Below are 11660 nucleotides of genomic sequence, written 5' to 3'. Positions count from 1 at the left end.
CCACTACCATTCCCCAGTAGCGGAGTTGGCCCCACACGTGCACTTAACTTCAGTCTTGAACTTCTTTTCCTCTGTACAAGCTGGAAACTTCTGTGGTGTAAATCCGCTCCCAAAGCTCTGGGAGACAGAAAGCTCATGGAAGGAGTGCCGACAACATCACCCTTGATGCTAAGGACCATTCCACCTATAACAGGTATATGCTACCAACAGGCTGCTGTTAAACTTCCGTTACCCAAAGTAACCACTTGCGTCTTTACAATGCTCCAACTCCACACCAATGTTTTCATACCCCAGTATGTTTAAAACCCAATTTGCAAACTATGAGTGCCGGTTACTTGCATTGCACCCCTTTCCATATCTTCAGACAAGGCAAGGGCAATGTTTTACAAAGCTTTATTTGGAAAAGTGCAAAAAGGCAATTACAAAATCCAATATTCAAAAACAAACTTTTTCCAAATTTCCCCATACCTAGCTACAGGCTTTGTGCTGCCCAGGCATACCTACAAAGGTAGTGTCTGTGTAATACAGAGTCCATCAAAAGCATTCTACCAATGCAGGTATCTTCGGGATGAAGCCCAGGCTCTGATAACTTTACATCCAGGTAGTGATGATTGACATCCTTCTACCCCTCGCATGTGTTCTCCGTCTCATTCCCTTACAGGCATCGGTCCTGATGCCTGCCCTGGATCTCTAATCTTAAATCCCAGGCTCTTTGCTATGGGGACTCTCTTTGAGCATGGACAAGAAGATAAGATCTGAAAATTTCAGTTACATAGTTGAATTTTAGATCCAAATCTTAACAACTACTCTGGTAGTGGCTGCTTTCTAATGAAAATAAACTGTAAGACTTTGAACTGTTTTATTGTATAGAATGTATTTAGCTGATTTAAACTGAAAGTTCAGTTTGAATTGAAATACAGATTTAAAAAATTGCATGATCTATGAGAAATGTAGGGACAAATAGAGGTGCCCTGAATGGAAATTTTGAATCAAAAATGCAGGATGCACTTAGGCAAAACCCAAAATCAAAAATTACAGTTTAAAAAAAAATATATATCTATATATATATATATAAATATATATATATATATATATATATATGTACACAGGTATATTTATATATAATTGTATTATATTCGACTTTTTAATTAATATCATTAATTTAATTTAATATGAATTTATTGTTGGCCAATATTGGCACCTTTAGCTCAAAAAAAGCTCAAGAAAAATGTATCCCTTTAAATTCTATGTATGTCTTCACACTGGTCCGTTGTGGTGTTAAAAATCCTGCTTGCTGCATTTTTGGTCAGTTCAAAAAAACGCATCAAAAATGCACCTCCATGTTGAAATGCATTGAAAATGCAGCTAAAAAAAGCTTCAATCACGTGTTACGTGTTTGATTTGGCTTTTGAGTCACATGACCTATGAAAAACAAACCATAAGCACAGTAAAATCCTGGAAAAATTGCAGCAAAATCGCTGTAAAATCGCCACTAAATTGCATGCTTTTCAGCCGCATTAACGACATCTTTTTCTCTTATTGGTAAAATGCCGATAACAACATTTTCGCCGGATATGTTTCCGCCGCTTAAATTTCGGTGCATCTCTAAGTACCCTTTTCCATTTTGAGAAAAAACTGTTTATTAACATCTGGCCTTGATTATATATTAATAGGCTATGGAACCTATGAGAGAAAAGTGCTCTAAAACTGATTAAGAAATGGTAGCGCATGATTCACAAGGCACTGATGTTGATGCCTTTGGAATTTTCTCAGTGGGTGGCTGCTTCCCACCCTACAATGTTTGATTGAAAAATCAAAGGAGCCAGGTGGATTTTCAGCATCCAATCAGAGGCAGCCACTGTTTGGGTATTTTAACTACCCGCTAAAATACAAAGGGCACAGTGTGAGATTCCTCCATATGCACTGTATAGATTGGATGGAGGTATCTATTACTTTTTTCAGTGTGTGGCCAGTTTTAGCCATGAGGGAGTCTGTAAATGAGAAGTAAACATCTTGGCCATTACCATATCCAGTGAAAGCCTTCATGTAACAGTTGTGCAATGTGCTTATCTCTTAAATTCCCTCTGCTTGCTTGAGTGTTGATAAGTTTGAATATGCAATACACTTATGAAAGATTTACACTACAGAATCTCTCCCCCAGTTTTGTCTTCTGAAGCCTATAATTATTAGAGTACACCCTTGATTTGTTATATTTATATAGGAATCCTAAGGACACTTGCCAAATAAAATGTAAAGTACTTGACATACCACAAAACAAAATAAACAAGCAAAAGTTCTGTGTGGAGTCACTGAAGCCTACTTGGGTTACAGTGTTCTCCATCTGTCCTGACCAATATAAAATAATACTTTGGCTAGGAAGGAGTACATCGTCAAATAATTTTTTCTGAATTTTTCACATAGGTTTACATTTTCAGTACATGTTGAGAAAGCTTTCTATGACATTTAAAAAAATGATGATGCATAAGTTGCAATAAACGACAACCAATAAGATTTAAATACCTGCCAACTGTCCTGTTTTTGCCAGGACAGTCCGGGGAAATAGGACCCTGTCCCGGGTAATTTACATTGTCCCAGACCGTTAATCTGGCTGCCCGTTAATGCCCATCATGGGCAGCCGATGCCGTCACCCCCGGAGAGTGAAGACACAGTCACAGACATGAAGGTAGGTAGGATGAAAGCAACAATGTTATGTGCAAAAATATCTGGTAACAGACATGTGAATAAAGTGTCAAATGTGCTCAGGTGTGGCGATACAAAAAATTTAATAAGTAAATATAAATAAAGTGCAAGTTATAAATAAGTATGATAAAATCTAATTATACCAGATAGTTTATTTAGGTTTTATCGTACTTTTTTTACACCTTGCACTTTATTTATATTTACATATTACATTTTTCGTATGGTCACACCTGAGCACATTTGACACTTATAAATTGTAGGAAATTGTAATGAGAATTTTAAACTTTAGGCAGAAGTAGTGCAGCTGAATGGGAGAATTGTAGTATAAAACAAAGGCTCTCGCGCTGTTGTGGGAAGTGAATGAATGGATTAGATAAAATAAAGGTTGCTGCTGGCACTTAAAGCTGATCCTACACCTTAAATATATGGTAAAGTATAATAGTGCTGCGCTACCTTTTTAAAGTGCAAGGAAAAATGATATTAAATGCAAGTGGAAGAGTTTTATAATAAATTAGGTTAATAAATAAATAATATCATGTGTGCCAAGGAAACAGATAAATAGCATACAAATTATATCACATAAAAATACATATATATCAAATTCTTTTTCTCAAAGAAATATATATTATATAGGGTACACATTCATGCGATAAAGTGCTGGTATTGCATATTAGTGTACAAACATAGCGGTAGTGCAAGTGATTATAAAAGTGAATCAGCTCCACTGGCTGAAAGCGTGGACTAAGGATACGGTGAAAGAAGGTATGCTACGTGAAAAAACGGAGTAGCTCCACTAGTAATAAATATCGACAGAAAAAATAAAAGTGAGTGAAGTGAAAAAAATTATATATAAACAAATAATGTATTCATTTCAATAGTTTTTTATTAAATTTTCAAGAAAAAGAACAAATAACAAATACGTTATACAGGTACACCAGTTGAAATCCGCAACAATCACAATGAACAATGTATACCCAATTCAGCCATCAGACAGCGCCAACCTATTACTTGGGATAGGGCCTCCCGCTAGTCGGCCCCCCAGCCAAACAATTCCGTGCAGCGCCAACGGGGAACCCACCCCGGACCACCCCCATCGGGAACAACACTGTGATCCAGTGCGGGCCCCCCCCCAGCCCCCCCGGGGGCCAGGCGCCAACCCACGGGACGCCCACCCACTGCCCCCACGTAGCGTGTGGGCATTGAATGTGGTAGTTACAATTAACTCTGACAGCATTTCAACCCTTGTACAGTCGAGAAACATAGATCCTTAATACATAAGACTATCAACTGGACAGTCTAAAACTTTAACCTCATATGCAAGTACATGTCATCATTCAAAAGTATAAGCATTACATTATAACAAAACACCTAGAGACAAGGCTGCCCCTATCCCGGGTATTTCGATGACCAACAACTCCACATCTGTTCAAATTGCGTGCACTGTCCATTAACATTAGCAAAGAATCTTTCATATGAATAATGGGAACGAACTCTATTAATCACCCCCAACACTTGAGGTTTATTTTCCGATCTCCAAGCCGCAGTAATAGTTAACCTGGCTGCGGTGAGGATATGGGTAACGATAGCTCGGTGTAAGGGAGGCACTTTTTGGATGCCTAGGTTCAATAGAGCCAAGGCCGGGGACATTGGCATCAGCTCCCCGGTCACCGACCTAAGTAGAGCGAACACCGCCGCCCAATAGCCTGTGAGACACGGACATTGCCATAGAAGATGAAATAGCGTTCCCTGTCCCCCACACCCCCGCCAGCAGGCCGTGGAAGCGTCACCAAACATTCTGCCCAGGCGCACCGGGGTCAGATAGCTGCGGTGGTGGATTTTGAGAGCCACCTCCCAGTGAGTAGTACAATGTGTCAATGAATATCCGGAGCGAGTGGCCAGCCGCCATTCACGCTCCGTATATTCCTCCCCTAGGTCTTTTTCCCATGTTAATTCGTTAGAGGACTTGCTGTACCTAGTATGGTGTTGCAATGCCTTGTAGAACCACGAAAGTCCCCTTGGTTTGCTATAGTGGTTTGAGAAATAGTCCCAGATATCAGAAGGTACCTCCACTAAGGGATTAGGGTGTTTAATATGGTAGTGATATAGCTGGGCCCTAAAAAAAGAGGGATTATTAACAGTATGGTTGCGTATTTCCCGGTATGAGGATGACCTAGACCATTCCCCAAGAGGTATTTTCAGTGAAGGTATAAGATATTCATAGGAGTCTAGCTTCAATTCCAGTTTAGTTTTAGGGATCCCTGTCAAGGATTGTGCCACTTTCCAGGCTCGTAACGTCGCCTGCAAAGAGGATATCCTGGGGATGCAGATTGCACTGTCAGATACAAAGGCCAGAAGCAAGGCCGGGAGTTCCCTTTGCGCCACTATTGCCCTTTCTAAAAGCACCCATAATTTATCTGAGGTGGGGTCAAACCAAGCTTTCGCTTGATCTAATAGGGCGGCCGCGTAATAAGTTTTGAGGCGCGGGAAGCCGACGCCTCCCACAGATCTAGATTTAATCAGTATAGAGTACGGGATCTTCGGTACCTTACCCCCCCACAGGAATCTCCGAAATTCCTTGTCCATATTATTGAAGAATGCTTCTGGGATTACCACCGGGAGTGTCCTAAAATAATAAAGAATCTTCGGTAGCACCAGCATCTTGAGTGCAGATATGCGTCCCAACCATGATAGTTCATAGGAGGCGATATGTGCTAGGTCGTCCCGAACGATGGACTGCAATTTGGTGAAATTAGTATGATATGTTTGAGATGTCGGCGCCACCAAAGATATACCTAAGTACGGAACCGATTTAGTGGTCCATTGAAAAGGGTGCTTGCTCTTAAGGCTTTGCAGCTCTCTAGCAGACAAAGAAATCGGCAAGCACATGGACTTTGTTACGTTAAGCTTATAGTAGGAAATGGCTCCAAAAGCTTCCAGTTGGCACTGCAAATGGTGGAGGGATCGTGTTGGGGAAGTCAGGGTAAGGATCACATCATCCGCAAATAGCCCGATTTTGTGATCTCTTCCCCCTACTCCAATACCCGAGATATTGGGATCACTCCTAATGGCCTCCGCCAGGGGCTCCATAACCAAGGAAAAAATAAGTGGTGACAGGGGGCACCCCTGGCGCGTTCCATTGGTAATCACAAAGCTGTCAGACATGGCACCGGATGTAAACACCCTGGCCGAGGGTTTAGTATATAGGGCAGAGATAGCAGAAAACATAGGTCCCTGAAACCCAAATTTGGTCAATATCGCTTTTAGGTACCCCCAGTGAACCCTATCAAACGCTTTTTCTGCGTCTAACGTCAGGAACACCGAAGGCACCTTCCTGTTTTCAGCCATTTGCAAGAGATCCAACATTCTCCTAGTGCCGTCCGGCGCCTGTCTACCTTTCACGAATCCCACCTGATCCGCCTTGATCAGGCAGGGAGTTACCTCGGCCAGGCGCACAGCTAGGATTTTTGCATATAGCTTAAGATCCGAATTTAGAAGAGAAATGGGACGGAAATTTTGGGGCACATCAGGCGTTTTGCCTGGTTTCGGAAGTGCAACAATCACTGCTTGTAACATTTCCTCTGGGAAGGAGGCACGCTGGGCAGCCGCATTAAATACTTTACAAAGATATGGGGACAAGGTTTGTTGGAATGCCTTGTAGTATTCAGCCGAAAAGCCGTCCGCTCCTGGAGATTTGTTAGGTGGTAGGGACGAGATAGCCTTTTGAACTTCCGCCTCTGTTATAGGGGAATTCATTGCCTGCCGCATCTGATCCGTTATAGTGGGAAGATGCAAGGAGTCTAAGAAGGACTTAAGAAGGGGTTCTGAAGGTTGAGGGGTCTTCGCATCATCCTTAAGGTTGTAAAGTGCCTTATAGTAACTAGAAAAGGCGTTGGCTATAGCAGTGGGGTGGCGTACTAGGATATCAGTTGTGGGCTCTTTGATAGAGGGCAATTTAGTTTTTTGGTGCCTCCGTCTCAGGAAATTAGCTAACATTTTGCCCGATTTGTTACCCTGAGAATAGTATCGTGCTTTAGATAAGAACAAGAGATGCTGATGTTCTTCTAGAAGTTTAAGACGGACAAGTTTTCTGCACTCAGTAAGCTCCTCCAATTTAAGTGGGGTAGAGTCTGCTTTATGAGTGATCTCAAGGGATCTGAGCTTCCCCATCAGGGAATCCAACTCCCGAGCCCTCGCCCTTTTTACTCTAGAGGCCTGTTGGAGAAGAATCCCCCTGGAAACCGCCTTGTGTGCGCACCATATTGTGAATATGTCTACCTCCGGAGTGTCATTATCCTCAAAATATTCCCGAATCCGACCACCCATCCGCTCCCGATGGCCCGCGTCCCGGAGCAGAGACACATTGTTGCGCCACAGTTGGACCGGGGTAGTCATATGGGGCTCCGAGAGCACCAACGAGACCGGAGCGTGGTCAGACCAGGACATAGTGTGGATGGTAGACTTCTCAACCGCTCTTAGGAATTGTAGGTCAGCCACAAATAGATCTATTCTCGAGTACGATCCATGAGGGGCTGAGTAGTACGTGAAGTCCTTTTCCGTAGGGTTCAAACAACGCCAGACATCATATAAGTCAGAGGTGTGCAAAAACTTTTGTAGAGTAGCCCTCGCACGCCCCTGAGTGGGAGAACAATCCAACCCTTTATCTGCAATACAATTAAAATCCCCACAGTACAGTGTGAGACCCTTTTTCACACGATCCACTTTTCTCCTCAGCGCCCGTAAGAATCGTAATTGCCCCTGATTGGGAGCATAAAGGTTAACAATTGTGTAGGTGATATTATTAATGTCACAGACTAGGATAAGGTACCGACCTGCCTCGTCGGCCAACGAGTCGTGTAAAGTGAAGGCAACAGAATTTTTAATAGCAGTAAGTACACCCTTCTTTTTAGTAGCACCCGAAGAGGAGAAAATGTGGGGGTAGGACCTGTCAGAGCACCGAGGAGGATTGGACCGTGCGAAGTGGGTCTCTTGGACACAAACTACATCTCCATGTAAAGCGCGAGCCTCCCGCCAGAGAGACCTGCGCTTGAAAGGACTGTTAAGGCCGTGTGCGTTAATAGAAACTATCTTAATAACCATTTAAAGAGAAAAGGCATAAAGATAATGAAACTTTGCAGTTATCAGACTTAATTCACTACAAGCAGGGTCTTCATAGGTCAAGCAGCCTCCGCCATATCGAGATAGGAAAAAGAACAGACAGTGCGGACAGTACCTGTAGAGAGTGTACAAGGACACAGTCCCCCATGTGTGCTGCTGGTGTTGAGCGCATGCAATGTAAAAGTTCTTGGTCATCAGGGTAGTAGTTTCCAGTTCTTCGTAGACAATGGTGAGGTCAAAAAAATGAACTATAAAACAAAATGAAACATAAAAAGCACAAAAAACAAGTAAACAAGAGTTCGGAGTAAACCCCGTCATGCGATAAGATCGCAGACACTGGTCAGAGGGGAGTCAGCTCCGAGCACCCGGTCACTCCTGGACCCCGACTCATCCAGGTAGGAGGTAACTTCAACTGCTCAGAGTGGAAACATCAAGAGGAAACTATAAAGGCAAAAAAAAAAAAGGAAAGAAAAAAAAAAAGCGACTTGAAGAAGGTGCAAAAGGAATCCGCTGTGGATCCATGGTACTAGTATCCCGGGAACTTCTCCAGCAGCTCGGGCTCAGCTGTTGACTTTACGCCATTCCGGTTCTAGACGGGTAGGTTCTGCACGAGGAGAGGTCTCCTGCGGGTCCGGGAGAAAACCCCATTTTTTAGTGAGGGCAAATCCTTGCTCCACCGATCGGACGACGTGTGTACGGCCCTCTCTAATGATAAGTAGCTTGGTGGGGAACCCCCAGGAGTATTGCACCTGGTTGTTTCTGAGCAGCTTGGTCAATGGGATAAGCTTCTTCCGAGCGGCCATAGTAAATTGCGATAGGTCCGCATATACCGAGATACCGTGGTAGGGATCAGGCAGTGGGGTGGTTTTCCTCGCAAACCTCATAAGGTCATCCTTCACGTGGAAGAAGTGGATGCGCGCAATGACATCCCTTGGAACTTTGTCCGGTAAATGCTGTGGTTTTGGTAAGCGATGGGCCCGGTCCACCACCACTTCAGTGATCGGGGTGTCCGGCATTAGGGCTAGCAGCATAGCCTGCACATAGGCTCTCAGTTCTGGGGGGGTGACCGACTCGGGAACCCCCCGCAACTTCACGTTATTGCGGAGGGGCCTGTCCTCCAGGTCCGCCATCTTGCTTCTCAGGGCATCTAGGTCATCCCCCCGGGCATTATAATCGTCCACTAGCTCGTTGTGGGCAGTAGAGAATTCCTCCATTTTCCCTTCAATATGATCCACCCGGCCTCCAAGTTCTACTACGTCAGTCTTTATGCCATTAACACACGCCACTATCTCCCTGTGAAACGCTCCATTAATGGACATCAGCATGTCCTTCATAGTGACATCTGTGAGTGGCTGCCTAGTAGTAGGAAAATCCCGTATATTAGCGTAGAATTCAAGTGTGCTATCCAGGGATCCATTGCCTTCCCTACTGTCGCCCGCACATCGGTGTGCCTCCGACCGTTTGGTCGCATGTTTTTGCGGGCTGTGGGATGGGGAGCCCCCTTGGGATGACCTGCTGCTGGCCGATGGAGAGAGCAAGCCCGGGTCCCTCCCGCTATTGTGCCTCGATCCGGCCGAGGCTCCGGCCTGCAGCAAGGCCCCAGGCGCCATTTTGGGACCTGGGTGTACTTGTAGAGGAGAAAAAGTCCGTTAACTTACGGGGCCCCCCGCGATCCTTTCGCTTCCGCATCTTGCTCCTCAGGGTTCCCGGTTTCACGAGGGTGTAAGGAGAGCCGGAGTCGCTGCCCTACGTCGCTTTAGGTGTTGCGGAGAGACCGGGAGTATCGGAGCTCAAACCTCACGCGGCCATCTCCTTCGGCTGCCGGCCACGCCCCCACAAATAATGTATTAAGTGTGAAGTGTCCAAAAGTCTTGTTGTTGAATCGCATCCACGGGTTATTTCATATGAATTTCAAACTTGGTGCTTCGTGATGTAATCAACATACATAATAATGGACATGCAGATTGGATCATGTATGTCCAGACAGGGAAAACCATGCATGTGGTGACAACCTTTAGGTGCTGTAATAATTGCAGAAAGTGAGGGTGAACTACCGTTCTGGTGCCTCCAAACTGCGTGCCTGGCCTCTCATCTCTCACTTTCTTGCAAGTAAGCCTTGTATGTAAGCTGGTAAATTCAGGGGGTCCTGGGTGGGGGGTCCCTCTCTGGGTATACCATCTCTCTCCTCTTCTACAATCTGTGTCTTGCTCTCAGGGTAAGGGGTACATACAGAGACCTCTCATAGTGTAGTAATCCGGCCCTCCATGCCATTTTATGTGGTCCCCGCACCCAGGGGGAGGGTTGGAAGGGAGATGGGAACAGCCTATGAAAGAGAGCTGATTCTTGCACACTATGCATAGCAAACCCCTGAACTGTGCACTCTGTACATAGTGCACTCCTGAACTCTGCACTCTGTACGTAGTACACCCCTGAACTATGAACTCTGTACGTAGCACACTCCTAAACTGTGCACTCTGTACGTAGAACACTCCTGAACTTTACACGCTGTACAAGGTGTACCCCTAAACTCTGCACTCTGTATGTAGCGCACCCCTGAACTGTGCACTCTGTACGTAACGCACCTCTGAACTCTGCATCCATATGCAGCACACCCCTGAACTGTGCACTCTGTAGGTAGTGCGCCCCTAAACTGTGCACTCTGTACGTAGCAAATCTCTTAACTGTGCACTCTGTATGTAGCAAACCCCTTTGTACTCTGTACAAAGCATGCCCCTAAACTCTGCACTCTGTACTTAGGGCACCCCTGAAATATAAACGCTGTACGTAGCGTACTTCTGAACTCTGCACTCTGTACGTAGTGCACCCCTGAACTCTGCACTTTGTACATAGCGCAGTCTTGACTTCCACACACAATGCTCTCTTTGTATTTATTGCCCCTTTAGGATCCTCTGATTGTGCAATTCGGCCACACCTATCATTCGATGCAGTTCGGTGGGGGGGCGCGGTTGAGTTCCTCCACCTATTCTCTTAGAAAAAAAAACCTGCATAAATTTATACAGTCTTAATGTGCAACCGGCCCTTTGAGGACAACCATAATCCTGATGAAGCCCGCCATTAAATTGAGTTCAGCACCCCTGCCCTAAACCTTTTCATTGTACTTAAGCCCCAAGTAAGGAGGGAATCTATTTGCTCTCAAAACATGTTGGCTGTTTTTTTGTCTTGGTCATTTACTGAAACAAAAAAATGCTAGACTCTTGGATAGTTCATTTAGCACTCTTTCTGGTGCAACTATATTAAGAATACCTCCATCAGTGCTTAGATGCAGTACTATAAAATGTTGCTAAATTTCCACCCCTATCCTACTCTCCTTCTATCAGTATCCAAAATATTATTACTCAAATATCTCACTAAATATAAAGGATCCTAGAGGCAGGAAAATTGCACATTTTAGAAAATATGCATTGGAATGTGAATTTCCAGTTAACCACTTAAGCCCGGGAAGATTTTACCCCCTTCCTGACCAGGGGGTATTTTGCGATTCGGCACTGCGTGAATTTAACGGACAATTGCGCGGTCGTGCGACGCTCTACCTAAACTAATTTGACGTTCTTTTTTTTTCCACAAACAGAGCTTTCTTTTGGTGGTATTTGATCACCTGTGCGATTTTTTGATCATGCGCTATAAACAAAAAAAGAGCGTAAATTTTGCAAAAATAACAATATTTTTCACATTTTTTTATATGAAATTCCCCCCAAAAAAATGTAAAAATCAAAATTTTAACATTTTCGGCCAATTTGTTTTATGCTACATATGTTTGGTAAAAAAAAATCACAATAAGCGTATTTTGATTGGTTTGCGCAAAAGTTATCGCGTTTAGTAACAAA

The sequence above is a fragment of the Pelophylax lessonae genome (genome assembly GCF_965119305.1).
Source record: "Pelophylax lessonae genome assembly, chromosome: 7".
Taxonomy (NCBI): Eukaryota; Metazoa; Chordata; class Amphibia; order Anura; family Ranidae; genus Pelophylax; species Pelophylax lessonae.
The sequence above is the reverse complement of the archived record's forward strand: the minus strand, read 5'-3'. Positions refer to the sequence as shown.